At 36.5% G+C, this 21,907-nt stretch overlaps 1 long non-coding RNA gene across 1 annotated transcript; it reads left to right on the top strand.

Annotated features, from left to right (window-relative positions):
* The first annotated feature begins 1,013 nt into the window (after window positions 1-1,013).
* LOC122491892 lies at window positions 1,014-6,680 on the top strand. Its single transcript, XR_006299475.1, has 2 exons — window positions 1,014-1,235; window positions 6,342-6,680. It is a non-coding gene; the product is annotated as an uncharacterized LOC122491892 (long non-coding RNA).
* Window positions 6,681-21,907: the final 15,227 nt, after the last annotated feature.

The raw sequence follows: 21,907 nt of genomic DNA, 5'->3' as shown, positions 1-21,907 counted from the left end.
AAAACAACTATGGATGATGGTTTTTGCCCTTCTAATTACTAAAAATATTTTATTATTTAAAAAAAATTTTTTTTTCAACGTTTATTTATTTTTGGGACAGAGAGAGACAGAGCATGAACGGGGGAGGGTCAGAGAGAGAGGGAGACACAGAATCGGAAACAGGCTCCAGGCTCTGCGCCATCAGCCCAGAGCCTGACGCGGGGCTCGAACTCACGGACCGTGAGATCATGACCTGGCTGAAGTCGGACGCTTAACTGACTGCGCCACCCAGGCGCCCCTATTATTTTTAAAAAACTGTAACATTTCATTCTGTTGAAGATGTGGTAATGCAAGCAGTTTTGTTATTTGTATTAGAGTAAAGTGTAACAATTTAAGACACTATTTGGTGATATGTGCCAAGAGTTCTAAAAAATGTTCATATTACTACTGAAAATCTCTTTTTAGAATTTAATCTGAAATTCAAGAAATTATGCATAAATATTTTCATCATAATTTTGTATATAGCAGTGAACATTTTTGAAATAGCCTATGTTGATTTGGATCCTATAGGATGAGGATGTGAAGGTGAGATTATATATGTGAGAAATTTATTGTATGAAACTCCTAGAAAGTCTTGGCTATAATCATTGGGGTCCTTGAACAAAGGTCATAGGATCCCTGTTTTATGTAGGAAAATTCTGGCTCCAGTGCCCACTCTATGTCCTGTTATTGGCTGGAAAGAGCTCAGGAGAAGCCTGGACTTGGTGTGAACACAATGGCAGAGCCAAAGGAATAGTAGTTGGGTCTATCAGTTCTATACTAACTGCTGAAGTTTCTCCTGGAGGAGATCTGAGCAGTGCACCTCCATATCAGCCACATAACCAAAATGTCTAGGTAAGCCATGTATTCATCAAGTTAGGCTTGATGATATAACAAACAACCACCTGCATGACATAATACAATGAAGTTCTAATTCTTGCTCATGTCACAGTCACATCAGGTATTGGGTAAATGGCCTTTTATGTACTGATTCAACAATGCAGATTCTTTTCTCCTCTATGATTCCTGAGCCTTCAACTTAGTCTTCTTTATCCAGCTGAGGGGAATAAGGAAGAGAACACACAGAGAATTATGTGGAGGAGGTTAGGGACAGGCTTGGCAGTGACCTGTATCACTTTCATTTATGTTCCCTTGACTGGAATATGGCAGATCTAAATGCAAGACACCTGGGATTAAAGAGAAGCACATAGATACTGGTACTAAGTTTACTAATATCCTGCCGCATTCATGCTACATCCATTCAGTAGAATATTGTGCAGATATATTCACAAGTGTCTTTAAAACTAATTCTATTTTTAGGGGCTCTTGGGTGGCTCAGTGGGTTAAGCATCTGACTTCGTCTCAGGTCATGATCTCGCGGTTCATGGGTTGGAGCCCTGCATTGGGCTTTGTGCTGACGGCTCACAACCTGGAGCCTCTTTGGATTCTGTTTCTCCCTCTCTCTCTGCCCCTTCCCAGCTCATGCTCTGTCTCTCTGTCTCACTCTCAAAAATAAAAATAAACATTAAAAACATTAAAAAAATTAATTCTAATTTAAAATGAATTATTGAAAGCTACAGGTAAATTTCATAAGCTTTTAAAACTATACAATAAAACTAGATGGATGGATAGCTGGATAGATATATAGATAGATACAGATATATCAACCTTAGAAAACAACCTAAATCTATGAAGATAAATAATTCAAGAAATAAACTTTCTAGAATATTAGCATAGTTGTCTTAGAATGTGCCATTGAGGAAGTTTTCTTTTCCTTTTTCTAGTTTATATTTATGATCGCTTTTACAATAGAAAATAAAGTTGTGGGCTTTTTTTAATGGCAAGGAAAACAAAATAATTTTAAGTGTTTATTATTTTTCAATCATTTTTCTCTACATTCCTGTAAATTGCTGTTGTGTATATATAAACAGAATCCATAATAGGTGATGTGAAAGAACGAACTCTGGGGTGCTGGTAGGAATCACCTAAAGATTGGGCTGGGAATGAGAAAGGGTGACTGGAGAAAAAAGAAACAAAAATATTATAGCCAAATAAGTAATTTATAAAAGTAATCTACCCTGCAGACATTTAGGACAGAATTTTAGCATCAATTAAAGTTTAAATTTTGGGACATAATATTGTTTTGTTTTTGAAAAACACATTTTATGTCATTCTAATGATTAAAGTTAAATTACTGACCTTTGTACATTTAACTCTTAGAACTTAAGGAACTTCCACATTGTTATCACAGGGTATTTTGAATACAGGCCCCTGATGCCCTGAAATGTCTGTATTCTGTCCCTCTCCTCTATCTTTGGTCTGCCTCTGTTCTCAATAAGGCAGCTGCCATCGCCTACTGCTAAAGCTCTGGCTTCCTCCAATGCCACGTTCTTTCCCAGGAGGTTAGTGCTATTTAACTAAATGACAGCTTTAATGTCAGCCACCACTGCAGCCTTTAAGCCATTCCTGATTAAGTAGGATTCATGCCACATATGTAGTGAAACTAGTATTTTAAAACAAAGCAAAACAACACACACACACACACACAACCTTAAAAAACACAGGGTTTGACACATTTTACAGTAAATTTCTCTCCTAGACAGCCTGATATGAAGTAAACAAATGGTAAATTTAGTTTCCTTTTCAAAACCAATCATCCATTTCCAAAATAAATTAATCAGGCTCTAGCGGTCTCCAGTTTATGGTGATGTTTACTTCTCTTCATTGGCTTCAATCTTGGAGTCCAGATGGGACTAAAACCAGCTCAACTTTCTTTTTGATTGGTTGGGGGTTGCTGGAGCAGCTGGGGGCAATGTCTGGCATATTTGGTTGATGTGATTTCTGCCCCTCAAATGAAGAGGATCGCTTATCCTCAACCCTGAATCTCTAATAAATCTATTTCCCATGTACAAATACTAGTAGCAGGATGGCATAGAATTTTAACCATTGCTATTTATTTGATGAGACCTCACCATAATTATCATTATCTGGTCCAATTTTGTACTGATTAGTAGAGTGGAAGCTGATGTGGAATAATTGAAAGAAATTGCAAGTGGCCCATTTGCTTAAAATAGCCATATGTAGTGCACTTGCTTCATAATATGCTAGTCCGAGTTCATTTGTGTTGAGAAGGAATATTCTAGATTCCTTCAAAAGCCATAGAAATACCATAGCTAACAGATGTTCTCTGGAATGAACCTTGATATTATCATGAAACTTGGTCTAGTCACTCTTCAGTTGTAGTTCTTGGGCTTTGGAGCCCAGATTATGATGAACAGTCTCATTAGGTGATTTTATGTGTGAACCTAATGCATTTGTGAGAACTGGCATGCCTGTAATTTGTGAACTTTGGATTTTAGATATGCACTTACACTCAATTTATTAATACCTACAGTTCCAAACATGGGTGTTAGATGAGCGATTGCTGATGACTCTTCAATATGTCCAATTTTTTTTGCAATCTTTTACTTTTTATTAATATTTATTTTATTCCCCACTGCCCAATTTAAAGACCCAGATATATCTGACCCACGGAGATGATGATGTAGAAATATTCTGCTCTTTTTGTCCTTGGATTTCAGATAAACTGTTGTCTAAGGTAACAGTGGGAAAAGAAAGTCTTCAGATTCATTCAACATTTGGCTTAGATTTTTATCAACATGTTTACAGGATTGTTACCACAGTGTAATTAATAATATTCTCTCTTCTCCATGTTATTTTCTTTGACTTGTTGGTATGATTCCTAGCACTTCTTTTTTCCTGTAATATGTTGAAGCTATACATGAAAGTTAGCATGGTCAAACAATGTCAGGCATTGGTATATATATAACCAAAAGAGAAATGCTGATTTGGTCTTCCACCACATAACTTCTTCATACTTGAATTGTTTTTAATGTAGCAATTCTTTAAACTGTTTCCATATTTAGTTTCAATGTTAATTCCTGCCTTTCAGTAATACTTTTTATTTTAATGGAGTTTATCCTTCCTATTTTTCCACACGTTGGAATGATTAGTGTGCTGAGCACTGGATCTCCCCAACATCTGTGGTGAAAGTGCAACATTAAACTGCTGTCTCCCTTCTCATGAGTCTGAGTCCAGTTGATGTAGGTGCAGGAAAGAAGACCAATGTGCCATTTCCATACTATACAACCTTTGCAAAGAGCCAGGTGCACAAAGATATACTGTGATTTGAAGATGGCTGCTCCCGTAAGGCATAACTCTCCCATGCCCATCTTCTTCATTCTGGAGCTTATTCATCAGTCACCTGTGAGAATAATTACAGAGGTTTGAGAAATTAATATGCTGAATGCTGGTAAACTCTTTAAAGATGAGAAGTAGTTTATAGCTGCTAAGTATAATTTTTAAAAATATTTTTACTTTCTTATTATGTGAAATGTTATCTATGGAATTTTTGTTGACAAGTTAAATGCACTGAAACATCTTTGCTTTGAGGCAAGACAAATAAAGTAGTTTAAGCCAAAATATTGATTCTAAAATTTTTCTTTTGGGACTTTTGGCTTAAAACCAAATTAATTCGGGGCACCTGGGTGGCTCAGTCAGTTAAGCGTCTGACTTGGGCTCAGGTCATGATCTCACGGTTCGTGAGTTCAAGCCCTGAGTCGGGCTCTGTGCTGACAGCTCAGAGCCTGGAGCCTGCTTTGGATTCTGTGTCTCCCTCTCTCTCTGCCCCTCCCCCACTCATTCTCTTTTTCTCAAAAATAAATGAAAACATTAAAAAATTTAAAAAAAAAAAAAAAAAACTAAATTCAACCAAACCAAAATAGACGAAGCCAAATCAACCAGTCAGTAATGTCTTTATCAATGGCCAGTATACCTTATTATTTCAGCATATAATCAGGCAATTTTATATGCTTAATATTGTGAGTTCTGAAGTTGCATAAACTGGGTACAAATCCAAACCTTGCCAATTACTAGCTGTGAAATATTAGGCAGTTATTTAACCTTCTTAGATATCAGTTTATTCATCTGTAAAATGGGATGTTGTGGAGACTAAGTTCTATAATGTGTTTGTAAAATAGTGACCCATTCAAAATAAGTGCTTGATTAGTCTGTTTGGGCTGCTATAACAAAAATAACATAGACTGGGTTGCTTAAACAACAAATACTTATTTCTCACGTTTCTGGAGGCTAGGGAGTGTAAGTTCAAGGTGCTGGAAGATTTGGTGTTTGGTAAGAGACTGTTTCCTGGTTCATAGTTGGCCGTATTTTTGATGTGTCCTCACATAGCAGAAATGGTAAAAGGAGTTCTCTGGGGTCTATTTTAAGAGAACACAAATCCCATTAATGAAGGCTCCACCATCATGACCTAATCACCTCTCAAAGGCTCTACCTTCTCATACCATCACATTGGGGGTTACAATTTCAACATGTAGATTTGGAGGAGGAGTGACACAAACATTTAGTCCATAATAAAGCTCAATGAATACTAGGACTTACGAGTTATAAAACATTGACATTCAACCAGTGTTGCAGTATCTTATTTTTCCAAACCCATGATCTATGGCCAGTATCTGGACTGATTGGTGATGTCTGAACCTAATTAATTGTGTGCTTGGTGTATTGGTAGTTAAACTACTGCATAGGTAGCAATATGTTGTTGTGGGACTATTTCAAAGCTAGAAGTCTTTGTATTCTCCAACTCCTAACACTTTAAATTCCAATTCTCTCACTCTTTTACCACATCTCCCAATAAAAAGAAAGCAATAAAAACAAAAATCCAGTCCAAACAATAAAATGCTCCTTTAGGAGACCATTTTATTGATGTGTTGTCTAAAGAAAAGTGTAAAATATAAACAACAATAGCAAAAAACTAAAAGTCCATGTTAGTTTCAGAAAATCTTCCCTAAGCTATTAAACTTTAGTTATTTCATGTTTGACTGAGTGCCAGCTGCCTGCTTCCCTTTGTTATCTTTTGGTTGATCTTCTGTTATCTGGAGCAAAGTATCTCTCTCTTTCTCTCTCTCTCTCCCTCTCCTTCCTCCTCCCCTCTCCTAGTCTGTAGAGGAAGTAGCATAGCTTTTGTTGATTCCTGACTTAGCCACTGACTTGCTATGTGACTCTGGACTCCTCATAACTTTTGTGGTCCTCAGTTTTCTCTACTCTTTTGATAGTATGATGTATGTAAGTAGTAATTATTGGGTTTTAATAATGATGTTATTTTAGCCAAATATAAAAGAATTACTAAATCTGGACTAGAATTTAACCTTGCCCAAGGAAACTTCTGGCCTTTGCCCTTGACTGATAGAGATTATCTCTAGATTCTTTGAATGTCCTGCCTAATAAGAGTGTCTTTGTTTACCTAGGGATTTTGAGCCATGTCACAAAGTCTAAAATGTGATTTATGGTAATGACTTTGAATACTACAGTATTAGCTGATCTATAAAGAGACTGGAGACTAATGTGGCAGTTGATGGAGCCTCAATAAAGACACCAGAGCTTAGATAAGCTTTGCTGGTTGACAAAGCTCTGTGCATATTGTCACACATCATCGTCAAGGGGAGTTAATACTGACTATGACTCCACACGGAGAAGACAACTAGAAGTTCAATGTGCAGAACCTTCCTGGACTCTATGTGTCTCTTCCCTTGGCTGATTTTAATTTTCATTCTTTAGTTTATAATAAACTCTCATTGTGAATATCAGCTTTCACTGAGTTTTGCGAGTCCTTCTAATGAATTATTGAAACTAAGCGTTGTTTTGAGGACCTCTGAACTTTGAATTAATGTCAGCAGTGAGGGTGGCCTTGTGGACTGTGCTCCTAAAGGATTGACTTAGATTATATATGTTAAAACACTGAGAATAGTGCCCAGTACAGAGTAAACCTTAAATAAATCAGCTGTTTTAATCGTCATTATTATTTCATGTCTTCTAAAGTAGTACCATCCTGGGAATGCAGGACCTGAGAAGTTTTTCAGCCAGGGTTGTCAAATGTAGCGAGTAAGAATACAGAACACAATTCTACTTACATTTTGTTGTTGTTATTGTTGTTGTTGTTGTTGTTGTCGTTGTTAATCTGAAGTTAAAATTTAACTGGGCTTCCTATATTTTATCTGGCAACCCACAACATAGTCCAACATGTTCATTTTCTAAATAAAGAAGCTATGTCCACAGAGGTTAAACATGCCAGTATCCATAGTTAGAATGTCATTTCCTGGGATAAAAAACAGATCTTTTGATTCCTATTTACTTAGAAAAAGGCCTAAAATACGCTACAGGTAAAAGAGAAATTCTTTGAAAGGAAAACTATTAAAGGAGTGTAAAAGCTGGTGATGTGTAATGAGGGATTTAAGTCTGCACACCTACAGCCTCTCAACTGGGGAATCCTAACAGGTCTCCTGGGTTTTTTCTAGACAGTAATCACTTGACAGAAATTTAAACTTTATATGTTAGAATAGCCATTTGAAATATATTCTTAATGTAACTCTAGTTAATGCCTTGATACTATAAACATTTTCCATGCCTGTTTTAAGGAAGTTGGTATTTTCTGGGTACATAGGACATGTACTTGGAATTTTACTCATGCTGTTCCCTTATGCTTGTTTAGTTCTTTACAATTTATGAAGTATTAGTGTTTGAATCGTCACAATAATTTTGAGGGGTAGACTGAACAGATAGTAAAATTTCTGTTTTACAAATAAGTAAACTGGGACTCAAAGCATTTTTGGCATGTCCAAGTTCACTGGCTCATGAGCTGAGGAGAAGGTATGAGATATTCCAACACCTGGCCCAGGGATTCTTCACGATTCAACAGTTAATGATTCCAGACATATATAGCTGGATTATAAACGAATAAGAGAACCATTTCCTTCTATGTTAGTCTGCTCTTGCAACCATAACAAAATAACATAGACTTAGTGGCTTGAATTACAGAAATTTACTTAAAGTTCTGGCAGCTGGGCTGTCCAAGATGAAGGTGCCAACAGGATTGGTCTCTGTTGAGGGACATCTTCCTGGCTTGTAGATAACTACCTTCTTGCTGAGACTTCATGTAGCCTCTTCTATAAAGAGAGAGAGAGAGAGAGAAAGAGAGAGAGAGAGATACAGAAAGGTATCTCTGGTGTCTCTTCTTCTTAAAATGACATCAGTCCTATAAGATAAGTGCTCCACCCTTATGACCTAATTTAACTACCTCCTTAAAAACCCTATCTCCAAATACAGTCACATTAGAACTTAGGACTTCAGCATATGAATGGTGGGGGGACAATTCAGTCCATAACATCTTTATTAGGTACCTTAGTGTGCTGAGCTCAGTGTTAATGCCAAGTGATGTAATGGGAAAGAGTGAGAGTTTTACATGATGCTAATGAGATCCACTCCTACCTTCACCACACCTACTTCAGGCAGTTTATCCTCCATGAGCCTCAATAATAACAACACCTAAAAGGGCTATTGTGTGCATGAAAGTGAAACGATGTTGGTAAAGCATCTGACATGTATGTGTTTGTGTGTGTGTGTGTGTGTGTGTGTGTGTGTTCAAATGTTAATTTGCTACCCCTTTTAGTGTTACTAACAAAGCATACAATGAAACATTGATTCACTTGTCTCAATTGATATATTTTGATTTGGGACAGAGAGAATTGTGAGATTGTTCACCAATCATATTTTTAAATAATAGTTTTTCTACACTGTTTCCACAGGTTCCTAGTTTTAAAATGGCATTTGCCTTTAAACCATATTTTTATGGAGTAAACATTCATGTTTAACTTGAAGTATTCCCTATAAAAGTCTTGTCTCCGGGTGGTCTAAAACTGAGTGTTTTAGATGAAACTGTTTATTTTGCAGATAACTCAGTAACAATCTTGTTTTGACTTTCCTACCCTGGATTGCATTACATTTTACAAACATACGAGTGAAACATGCTGATGTGAAAAACAAAGATGTGTTCATTCAGAACACACACAACCTTCAAAATCATGAGGATCAACTACAGACTTGTCTATAGAATTCGTCTGACTAATGTCTATAACACACTTGGCTACAGAAATTGTTTGAATCATCAACATAAAAATATACAATGCTTACTTTACAATGTGCCATAATTTAATTTTTGTGTTGGGAAAGAATTGCAACACCACTTGGACCACAGTGAAAGCAAAGCCAGTTGATTTGGACTGATGATGTTGAGAGTCTTCAACTTGATTTTGGATTTACAAAACTTGGGAGCATGTGAAAGGGTGGGTTCATCCCTTCAAGTATTCGTTATTTTGTTACACCCCTTGCCATACATCCTTGGACTATTCAAAGCAAGAAATTTTTAGCTTCTAGCTGCCCCTTTTTCTTAGAACATTGGTTGTATATGGAATCACCTGAAGTTTTTAATATCCTGATGCCAAAGCCACTTAAACCAATTGAATTGGAACTTTTGGGGTAGAACATAGGCATCCATGTGTATTTTTTAAAGTTCTCCAGGTATGTCCAGTCAAGATTCAACCACCATCTTAGAAGAAAAAAAAGACAAATCTTTTCGACCAGAACTGTAGCTTTCAACCAGCTGAACATTAGGTCACCTGGGGGAATATGGAGAGACTATCCGTGTCTGGGGCCCTACAAGTGAGGTGCTATCATTTCATTTGTTTGGGATTTTTTTTTTCTATTAGACAACACCTTCTCCTTATTCATATCTAGAGCTAACTCCAAAGGTGTGGGCCATAAGAGCAAAAGTAAGTTCCTTTTCTCACCTCTACAAATCTCTGGATGGTGCTTAGGTATACATTTCTTAGGTTGTATTGTATTGTATTGAATGTTTTTACCTTCCACGTCCATACAATTACTCACATGGTTAAAACAAAGGAAAAGATAAATGAGTACTTCCAAAAAGATGAATTGCACATATAAGACGAACAAAAATACTTTTTAAGCCAAAAATGTTAAACACACACACACACACCACCACCACCACCAATGATTAACTTTTCTTTGAGCATTTACAGTGCCAGGAACAATGCTAAATATTTCTTGTTTAATATTTTCTTATTTAAGAATCTAAGAATCCTGTGAGATAAAGACTACTGTTAACCTCATTCTTTCCATGTGAAAACTGAAGGTTCATTTCCAAGGTCACATGCCTATTAAGTGGCAGACTGTCAGGTCTGAGATTTACCCTACTTGTAAGCTAGCACGTTAGCCTCTCATTTTCATGGATGCTGCCAAAGATAGGAGACTCCTGGGTCAAAGACAAAGGACAGAGCAGGCAGCATGGATTTCATGTTCCTATTGGTTACCCTTGCCCCACAAATCCCTGGGAAATAATGTGGATGCAGACCCAGGTGGTTTTAATGGGTTGCATGCAAACTTGTCCAACATTTGCCCTGGATGGAGACATTATTGTAGTGGAGAGCAAATAAATATGCTCTCTGTTCAGAGATGCATGGACCATTTCTGTGTTCCAAAGTTGTTCACCATTCAAATAGCTTTGAAAAATATTCCCATATAAAGGCTGTCAGTGCCTTAGCTGGAGAAATGTGCAGAAATGTGAGAGACCATGGAGAATTTTCTTCTAACATAGAGTCATATTTAGAGCCCAGTCTGACCCTAGTCTGTATTTTTAACTACTTTTTTTTTTGATAAACTGGAATAAGTAATCAGAATAGAAGAGACAGAAAGATAAAGAGTTCAAAGAAGTAGAGCAGGAAATTGTGGAATCAGTGTTGAAGTTGAGAGACAAAATAACTAGTTCCATTTTTCGTGTACGAGTTACAGACTTAGGGATATGAACCACATTTACCAGGAGCTAGTCTCCATTCTGTTTCTCATTAGCTTGCTTTTTCTGGGAATAATTGAGATTCTTTACTCACTTCCCTGCTGCTAGCACCTGGAAAAGTTAATGAAAAAAGGTATAGAGATTGAATGTTTTCCCTGCTAGAACATCATGCCAGGAGAAGAGGTCTTGGAGCTTCCTCTAGGATAGAATGACTTTCTTCATAGCCTCAACATTGTAAATAAGACATTATTATTAATACATTTTTGAACTGTAACCAGATTGTGATATCCATAATTGTATTGTTTCTATGTGAAATGTCATTCTAGGCACCCAGCCTTCGAACAAACTTTTGGAATGTAATTCGTTATAAATGGAGAGTATTTCTGTAATATCAGTTGTTTGTGCATATTTCTTTTAAAAAGGTAAGTTTTGAAGCCCAATTTCCAAAGGTTTCTTGAATGCAACATGACTAAGGTGCCATATATCCTACAATAACTATTTTGTGGAAAAATTCAGCGAAGCACTGACAGAAAGTGTCTTCAATACAACAAGGCTGCATGCATTCTAATATCACTGGATAAATTACCCACATATATTACACAATTTAAGAGTAGGATAATAGAATATAAACTGAAATGGTGAATACGTTAACATGCCATGAATTATATTGTTTTAAGACATAAAGTGTCTGTTCCTCAATTTATAGATGGAGGCAGAGGTTCAGTGAGTGCTTTGCTGGCTGCCTCCCCTTATGAGAACAGCCAATAATTATCTTAATATCTCCTGAAATGATCTACAAGTAATTCAAATTGATGACAACTTGAGTGGTGCCAAACAACTTGGCAGGAAGACAGAGACTTCTTGAACATGACCATTCGTGCTGACCTGCTCTGTAACCTGATATAATGTGATTTGACTGATGCAGCTAACATTAGGCATCTAGTACAAAATTGGGAAGCAGCACTCTCTCCAAGCCATCAACATGAGAAAAATATGACTCTGACCTGCATTTGTTGAAAGGGATTTGTTTTCTTCTAGCTATTTGCCAGTTTAACATGTGACTACTGAGTCCTGGGACAACTTGCCTATGTAAATTAGCTGGACATACCCAGGAGGATCTGTGGTGCTTCACTGTCCAGAGGTAATCAATGGGCCAATAGGTGGACAGATAGTTGAAAGAAGAGACACCTTTTTCTGCAGTGTTATTTCTTTATGAAGTGATGTCTCAGAGAATCTATTCCTGCATTGTAGTATCACTTTTTTTAAAAGGATCATTTAATCCCAACTCTTTCCATTCCTAGGTTTTATTGAGGATGAACAGATAATCCGTTTACTGACTTGAAATTATCCCTATGGCATTCTTGGCAATTAGATTACTTCCCTAAATAAACCAACTTAATTTTTCTCCAGGAATAAATTGACATGGTCTTGGGCATCAGACACAGCATGGTATCTCTTCTACCCTGTCTCTTACTTGTGACAATGGTGACATTTTATGACCTATCCATTTCAATGTGTATCATGGATCACACTCTTCCATTTGTTACAATCTTCTTTTCAGTGGCTTCCACATACTGAATTTTTGCTCAGGGAAAAATGTTTTATTTTTATAAAAGATAATGTCAATATTAGGCTAAGTTTTGAATAGAAGCTAATTAAAAATATTTTTTTATTTATTATTTTTGAGAGAGTGAGTGGGGAAGGAGCAGAGAAAGAGAATGGGATAGAGGATCTGAAGTGGGTTCTGTGCTGACAAGCAGAGAGCCCAACACAGGGCTTGAACTCATGAACTGTGAGATCATGACTGGGTCAAAGCTGGCTGCTTAACCGACTGAGCCCCCCAGGCACTCCTAGAAGCTAATTTTTGAAACCTGTTTACTAATGTCACTTAATTATTAGATAAATAATAAGTGTGGACCAACTATGAACCAAGTGGAAGGATATATGCTGTGGACAAAGAGATGAATTATACATAGTCTCTACAGTTAGAGTTTATAAGCCCTGCCTGTATCAGAAGAAGTATCAGTTCTCATTGCAATTAAATCACTTGATTAAAAAATTTTTTTTAAACTATTTGTTGGTACAGATATTCAAACGAAAATTTGCAAAAACGCACATGCAGCAGACACAGCTGTACTCCGAGATCCCCATTATCTGAGCTAGCAGGGCTCAGCTCCAAGCCCTCTCCTGGAATTGTCCTCAGCTGCCCCATTCAACAATGTGTCCCCTTCCTAGAGCATCTGGCTTCCAATGACTGGGCAATGAAAGCCCAGCCCTCTTGCCCTAATTCAGGGCAACTCTTCAGGGCCATCCCAGCTCCAGAACTTCCTTTGGAATTTTTAAATAGCTGGTGTAGGCATGAGTTTTCTAAAATTGAGAATATAATCACATGAAACATGTTAGAGATTCAACATGTTAATTTAAGTCTGGTCCTCCCTGGAACCCTACTAAAATGACACCTAAGGAATAAAGAAGATTAAAAAAAAACTACAAGAAGAGAAAGAATAAAAGAGAAAACTGCAATAAACTAAAAACATAAAATTTGTGAATTCTGGGAAGCTGATGACTGAGTGGCAACTGATGCATCAAACTACAGGAATCTTAAATCTCAGTTTGCTAGTGGGACAGTCAAGAAGAACCAAGCCAATTTGTTCTATAGATGCTTGGCAAGGCTAAATAATGAGTTGGTGGTATCAGGTACCTCAGGAAAGGATATAGGATTGGACTTAAACAGGAAAATCTGACGAAAGTCTTGAAAATATCAGATTACTAAAATGCCTTCCTGACCACACAAGACTACTTTTCTCGAACCCATAAAGAAGCCTGGAATAAACTTTTCTTACTAAGGACATTGAGTGAGACAAATTCTGAACTGGTGAATGAATATTGAACACACCCAGGGAAGCTATGATGGGCCACACTGGAACTGCAGGAATTAAGTGAAAAGCTACATACTGCGCTATGAGATCCTTACACCATTCTTCCCCTACTTAGTTCCTAGAATGTTCTCATTTGGGTGATTTCCCTATGCAAGAGGTTGGAAAATCACTTTCTGGGGAAACTGACTAGCCTAAGAAAAATCCTATATGCTGAATTTGGAGTCCTCAATGAAATTGTAGGTTTTAAATTGATCATGCTACAGTAAAGCCCAGCAATTGTCAAGATGGATACAGAGCTTCCAATCATCATTTTAGTGCACTGTTCTTAAATGTGAAAGGATACACAAAAATCCCCTAACTTTCAAGGAAACCTCTGTAACAGAGAAAGAAAGAAGAGTAGGGGAAGGGAAAGAAGAGAAGGGGATAATAGAATCAGAAGAAACAGAGGTAACCCTGGGAGACAAACACGTGTGTGTGCTCACACTACATACACACACACACAAACACACACACACATACACACATACTGCTATAGCCTGAATATTTGTGTCCCTCCCAAACTCATATGTTGAAACCTGATCCCCACTCAGACAGTATTTGGTGGTGGGACTTCGGGAGGCAGTTATGTCATGAGGGTGGATCCCTCCTAAATGGGATTAGTGCCCTTATAAAGGAGACCTCAGAAAACTCTTCCATTATGTGAGGACCCAGTGAGAATATAGCCATCTACAAACCAGGAAGTGGGTTCTCATCAGAGAGTGGATCTTCTGTGACCTTGATCTCAGGCCTCCCAGTCTCCAGAACTATGAGAAATAAATTTCTGCTTTTTATAAACCATCCAGTCTTTGGAATTCTGTTGTAGCAGCCTGAACAGATGCACACACACACATACACACACACATGCACACCCCTACCTTAATTAAAACCCTGGTAAAGATTGTGTGCATTAAATAAGAACAAGAGACCATAAAATAAAGAGAAGTCAGATAATTAAAAAAAAGAGCTCTTAGAAATTTAAAAAATGGTAGCATAAATTAAAAGTCAAACACAAGGATTGGGAGATAAATTTTAAAATATTTTTCAAGAAGTACAATGAAAATAATAGAAACAAGTTAAAAAATGACAAATCCAAGAGGTCTTACATTCAACTAATATGAGTTCCAGAAGGAGAGAACAAAGAAAGGAGGAGTGGAAATCATCAAAATGTACAAACCTTCTGCAGAGTCTCCAGTTTGAAAAACTCACTAAATTTTCAGCAAGAAATCTCAGGGGCCTAAGAAAATATATCATCTGGATAGTTAAATTGTCAAATCTGAAGTAAAGAATCTTTAAAACTCTAAGATGTTAAAAAGAAAAAAAAACAAGTTACATGTAAATGCATTAGAAATCATAATGGCATTAAGTAACACTAGGATCTAGAACAAGGAGTAAAAAATTATGATCTGTTTTTGTAAATAAAGCTTTATTAGAACACTGCCATGCCCATCTGTTTACGAATCTTCTATGACTACTTTTGAGCTACAACATCAGAAATGAGTACTTTGCAATAAATATCACACAGCCTGCAAAGCCTAAAAATTTAATATCTGGTTCTTTATAGAAAAAATGTTAGCCAAACTGAAAGCCTAGAAGACAATTGAGTAATGTTTTCAAAATTATGAGAAAATATGATTTATAACTGATAATGCAATCCAGCCACACTAAAAATCAATCATGAATGTAGAAACATGGTATTTTTCAGATATGTAAAATCTTGAACATTTTACATCCCAAACACCCTTTCTCAGAATACTACTAAAAATGATAAAGGGGGTTTGTGATAAAATTGATTTAAAAAAATGTTAGGATAAAATCTGTAGATCAGATAATGCAATCTGAAGTAGGTAGATAAAAGATTAAAACAATATTTTTAATGTTTATTTTTGAGAGAGAGACAGTGTGAGTGGGGGACGGGCAGAGAGAGAGGGAGACACAGAATCTGAAACAGGCTCCAGGCTCTGAGCTGTCCGCACAGAGCCTGACGTGGGGCTGGAACCCATGAACTGTGAGATCATGACCTGAGCTGAAGTCGGAGGCTTAAAGGACTGAGCCATCCAGGTGCCCCTAGATAAAAGATTTAGTAGGGATATTCCAATGAATCGATAGTGTTGTTAGAACATTGGATAAACGTAGAGAAAGTTGGAACAACTGGGATAAATTAGTGTTAGGTATGCATACATTTTAAAGCAAATACAAAATATATGGCAAGTGTGTCTGCAGGGAAGCAAAGTTTGTACAAGAAAGAAAATGGAATAATAACATACTTAGGTTAACTGTAAAGAATATTTACCTGGTCATAATAATATAAATACTGAATACTAATTTAATCCAAAAAGGTGATATAACCATATTTGATGGATGAAGATGAAGGAAGTGTGTGTGTGTGTGTGTGTGTGTGCGCGCATGCATGCATGTGCACTCATGAATGGAGAATGGTACATAAGACAGCTAATCTTTCTCTCCATGTAAGAATTAAATAATTAATAGCCATATAATCATGTTATTTTGAAATATGGATGTAAATACCCCAAGCAAAAACTAAAAATGATGAAAGTGGTTACTTTTTATGAGTGGAAATCAGTTGTTGGCAAGGAGACTCTGGAGTGGGAAGAGACGAGACAGAAGATGGCAGTTTTTCATTTTGTCTAGTATATTCTTTGTTTTTTAAACTGCAAACCTCAATTACTTTCATAAGATGAAAGTAAATTGTAGTAAAAAAAAATTAGAGATCTGAAGTGTAACCATTTAATAATTTGAGCTATTTGAAATTCTTCAATTGTCAGCTTTCGCATACAAAATCAGACATTCATGGATGCTGAGATTTTTTTCAGGGTACAATGTCACCATTTTAGATAAAACTTCTCCTCATTTTCATTGCACGTAGCTATTTCAGAATGAAGGAACAGATCTGAATCACTGAGAATCTGAAAATGGCTCACCTTCCTAGAAAGAGGTCACATATTCAAGAGAAAAGGAGTGAAAATATATTTTTCTCTATCAGTTCCAGCCATCTATAATAAAGGCAGTCATTGAAAAGATTTTTAGAATGTAAAACTAACTTCAAGGCTGATGGCTTAATGCCAAAAGAAATTAATAATCCATAATTATAAGAGATGAAAATAAAAATGACAGATACAAATATCTGCTTATTAGATTGAAAGATTAACCCGACCTACAATTTGGGAATTTCAACTTACATCCTTAAACAGATGACTGCACTCACAGTAACAGTAACAGCCCCATCTTTTATGCATGCTTAATAACACACTTCCACTGGTGACCATGATTTATAATGCAATGCATATTTTATAGAGATTCAATCACATACGTTCCAAAAGAAATGTTTGTCTCAAGTCCTATTGGAACCAGAACCCAAAAGTTCACTAATGGTCTCACTAAAATTCATGGAAACACGGTAGTGCTCTTAGAACAATTAGAAATGTAATTCATTTTGATGTCAAAAAAGAATAAAATGTATGCATTAATTTCCAGAAATATAAAAAATTATGAGAACTAGGCAACTTCCAATATCCCCAACAATAAATCTATCCCCAATTCTTGGGGAAAGCAATTGAAATGATAAAGAATAAAATATTTTGCATATGCAAAATAGTGTAGGACAAAGATAGTTAAGAGTCAACATCATACTGTGGAAAAGGCAGTTATTTTGGAATTTGGTTGTTGGGACTTGGATTTTAGAGTTCCACTCTCCTGATTTTTGTTTTTGTCTTTATTTTTGTTTTTGAGAGAGTGAGGGAGAGAGAGAGAGAGAGAGAGAGAGAGAGAGCGAGCATGGGGGAGGGGGGAGGGGCGAAAAGCAGAGAGAGAGAAAGAGAGAGAGAAAGAATCTCAATCAAGCTCCATGTTCTGTGCAGAGCCCTACATGGGGCTCAATCTCATGACCACGAGATCATGACCTGAGTGGAAATTAAGAGCTGGATGCTCAACCTAGTAAGCCACCCAGGTGCCCCTAAAATTTATTTTTAAAAGCTTTATTCAAAATAACTCAATTGGAAATAGTTTCTCAAGATTTCTGGTGTGATGTTAGAAAGGAATTTGGATACTTAAAGGAAAAAGAACTCAGCAAATGCCCAGCACAATCCTACTGCTGTGGCTGCCTGAAAATCCTTTCTTCAAGAAATAACCAGCCTAAGATTGTATAATTATTCTATATGCAGCCAGGTTACAGTGCTCTATTTTGCCTAGAGGCAAATAGAAGGAATAATGACACGAAGTGGAGATTTGCCTAGAGGCAAATAGAAGGAATAATGACACGAAGTGGAGATTGGGCCATGGCTAATGGTTTGGCCACATGTTTGGAAAATTGGAAGGAGTATAACTGGAGAAGTAGTAACAAGAAGATCTGGAAGAAAAATTTTAGATGAATCTCTCAAACTAAGTCCCCAAATGCTCATCTGAGTCTCCAATATAAAGGAACTTCATAAAAATCAGGCGGATAGGATGTCCACTCTGATTTTCAGTCAACCATTTAACCACTGCCATTCTAAAGTTTGTTTCATGAGCTCGTAAAGAAAATAGTCATATTGGTAGGATAGACTCCATGCTTAGGTTCAAGAGCATATACTTCACACCAAGGCTGATGTGGGGATAACAACTACTGGGAGTCCAGTTTGCAAGAAAGCAGCTACCAACCTGGGGCCTTAATATAATTTTGTACCTCTGTGACTATGGTAGCAGACTAACGATGTTTGGAACTGTTGCTGTTTAGACTCACTAGGATAGATATCTGTTCTAAATTTGCATTGCTTACTGACTCTGCATATTGATGAAATTCCTGATACCCTGTAATGATTTTCCTTATTTTATGACTTTTAACCAAGGGATTTGGTTTAAACTAAAGAAGTAAAGCAACAAGTTCATGTCCATAGGATTCACTGGAGTCATAAAATAGTTTATTGAAGGCTCATTTATGATTCCATTTGACACCTATTAGCTTATGAAATTGGTGATTCCCTAATTTCAGAAGATATGGATTTAGTAATCCAGAAAAATAGGTGGAGGGAGCTGGTGTTCACTTTTTGACACTATAACTCTTGCCACTCATGTTAATTTTGTTTCCATTTGAGGAATGTTTCCACCAGGGAACATAGCAATGTGTTCATTGCATTTGGACTACCATGTAGTAATTTTGTTTTGTCATACAACTGGGAAAATTGTGAAAAACAAAGTTATGGCATTCATAGCCTTATTGGCCCTGCCTATCTAGGGGAAATAGGGTTTTTGCAATATGATGGGGAAAGGAAGATGGATGGTAAGAACCTGAGAGACAGTCTGGGGTATCAACTTGTTTTAGTATGGCTAGAAGAAACAGTTAATGTAAGACTATTATATTCTTATATATACACATTACTACCAAGTACACAGATCTCTCAGAATAGAAATTTTGATTACATTATAAAACAAATAACTTACCAGCTGGGATACTGGCTAAAGGCCATGAGAACCAGTAGAGGAAAGAAGTAAGAAATAGCCTCATGATTAATAGCAGAAATTATGGAATTAACTTTTACTATTATTTTCTTCCTTGTATGTTATATACACATCTCTATATTTTAAATCAAAATCTCTTCTTTTTCTTTCATTACCAAATATTTTGTAAAAGATATTATCATGGCGATTAAGTTTTCCATTCAGTTCTAGGTTGTAGAATATTAAGATGGGATCATAAAGGAACTAGAAGAGAAAAATTATAATGACAGAAACTGTGTGCTTGGATCTAGATGAACTTTGTCTCTGGGAGAATAGATGAATTTTGTCATACAGGGATATTGTGACAGTTTAGATTTATAGATATTGTGTACTGTAGGAGGTGGGCCACAGCAAAAAATTTTTCATTGTTAATACAGCATAATTTCCTTTATTTTTATTTAAAAAATTAATGTTTATTTTTGAGAGACAGAGAGACAGAGGACTAGCAGGGAGGGGCAAAGAGAGATGGGGAGACACAGAATCTGAAGCAGGTTCCAGGCTCTGATCTGTCAGCACAGGGCCTGACATGGGGCTTGAACTCATGACTGTGAGGTCATGATCTTAGCTGAAGTTGGATGCTTAAACCACTGAGCCACCCTGGTACCCCAATTTCCTTTTATTTTTTTTAAACCAGCCTTCAATTACTTCTTCTGTATTAAATAGAGTCTTGTGGGTCTGTTTTAATGTTCATATCCTCCCTTAGCCAAGGGGCAGCACATAAGCCAAGAGAGGTGACTTGGATGCCCTTTTCAATCTTGATCAATAAAATAAGATAACTGGTTGTGTTTGGAAGTAGATTTCATCGTGATGGTGGGGATGTATTGGCTAGATCGTCCATGTCGTAGACTAGTTTGTTCCCTACACAATTCCTGCACTAGGCTTCTTACTTTCAAACTGTATTGCAAGATTTCAGTGACCTTCCAATAACTTCTCTTTTGCTTAGATTAGCCAGAGAATCTTAAAATTATAGTCTGTGTGAAAATCAAAAGGACAGGTGTCATAAAAGTACACTGAAAATATATGAAATGCCATACAAAGGCATTAATATTATAATGGTTATTATGACTATGATTGTTGTCATTACTTGAATCCAGTCATATTGATTCATGAAATTTTCTCTTTGAATCATTAAAAAAAATTGCAGGTGAAAAATGGTGCTATAAGTCACTGGGTATAGTAGTCTAAACACATCCTTTATTGTGGGGAAGTTAAAAAAAATACAGCAACAGGAAAAACTCTATTGACTTCATGGTTTCTATCCATATAATGAATGTTGAATATTAATATATGCATTTTATAACTTTTTTCTTTTAAATAATGCATTTTAAGTTTACTTATTTTGGAAGAGAGAGAGAGAGAGAGAGAGAGAGAGAGAAAGAGAGAGAGACTGAGAGAGAGAAAACAGGAGAGGGGCACAGAGAGAAGGAAGGAGAGAATCCCAAGAAGGTTAAATGCTGTCAGACAGAACCCATCATGGGGCTTGATCTCATGAATCGTGAGATCATGACCTGAACTGAAATCAAGAGTTGGTCACTTAACCAACTGAGCAACCCAGGCACCCTAAATAGTAAATTTTTAAATTGTCTTTGCTTATTGAATCCATAGAAAAAAAAACAGCAAATGTGATGGTATGATAGAACTATCAGTGAATTTGGAGTCAGAAAACCTAGAATCAAAATTCAGCTTTACATCTGTGTGAGCCTTCTCAGTCACAATATTCTCCACTTTTATGATGGGAATAACAATCCCTACTCTCAGTGTTGCTATGATCATTAAATGAGACATTTTAAATGAAAATATTTGCACAAAACATAAAGCAGCATAAGTAAGTGAGCAATTTTTATTAATAATTAATAGAATTTTAGTATATCTCAGCTTGTTCTTCAGAAAACCAACCAAAGTAAGACAACATTCATTCTTTCTTCCAGAAAATATTTACTAAGTTATTACTATGTATCTGCAGGATTCTCAGAATTAATGATAATGCAGCAAACAAAACAGACAAAGTTTCTGCTCTCATGAAGCTTATGCTAATGATCAGAGAGAAAAGAAGATGCCAAAAAATGGGGACAAGGATTATTTCATTTTTTTTTCTTGTGGGTAATTCAGTAAAACAAAGTGACATGAAATAGGGTATTGGGAAAGTTAGTTCATGTTACATTTTTAAGAGATGGCTGCCAGAATTGTCTGGAGCCAATAGTAGAAGTCAAGAATTTGTCCATGGCATACTAAAGTACTTTGCTATGTCAGGGAAGAACATGATGTTTAAAGGAAAGATTTAGGCTCAGATATAAATTTGGGAGTTTTCAGCATCTGGAAGTTGTCTAAAGTCATTGGAGAGCATGACATACATTACAAAATTAGAAATAATTCCAGGTGTCAGCCCTGGGGAATTCAGGTATTTAGAATTGGGTAGTGGAGAAGAAATTGCAGAAAGGAGTAAGATTGAATGGCCAGAGAGGCAAGGGGGAAAACTCAAGGAGTATGAAGTAATGGGGCAAGAGAAGAGAGTGTTTCTAGAAGGAATAAGTGATCAGCTGTGTAAAATACTGTTAAGAGTTTGAATAGTATGAGGAAAGAAATGTGATCATTGGACTTGACAATATGGAGGATACTGGTGACCCCAAAAGCAATTTATGGAGTGTTAGCTTTCTGAGGAATGAATGGGAATTGAAGAAAATTGGATTACTGGTGTCACTTGAGAGCTCAGTGTTTTAAGATGGCTAAGAGATGGGGGCTGGGGCAAGTCTGACTGAGAAAT

The sequence above is a fragment of the Prionailurus bengalensis genome, chromosome C2 (genome assembly GCF_016509475.1).
Source record: "Prionailurus bengalensis isolate Pbe53 chromosome C2, Fcat_Pben_1.1_paternal_pri, whole genome shotgun sequence".
NCBI lineage: Eukaryota > Metazoa > Chordata > Mammalia > Carnivora > Felidae > Prionailurus > Prionailurus bengalensis.
The sequence above is the reverse complement of the archived record's forward strand: the minus strand, read 5'-3'. Positions and strand labels throughout refer to the sequence as shown.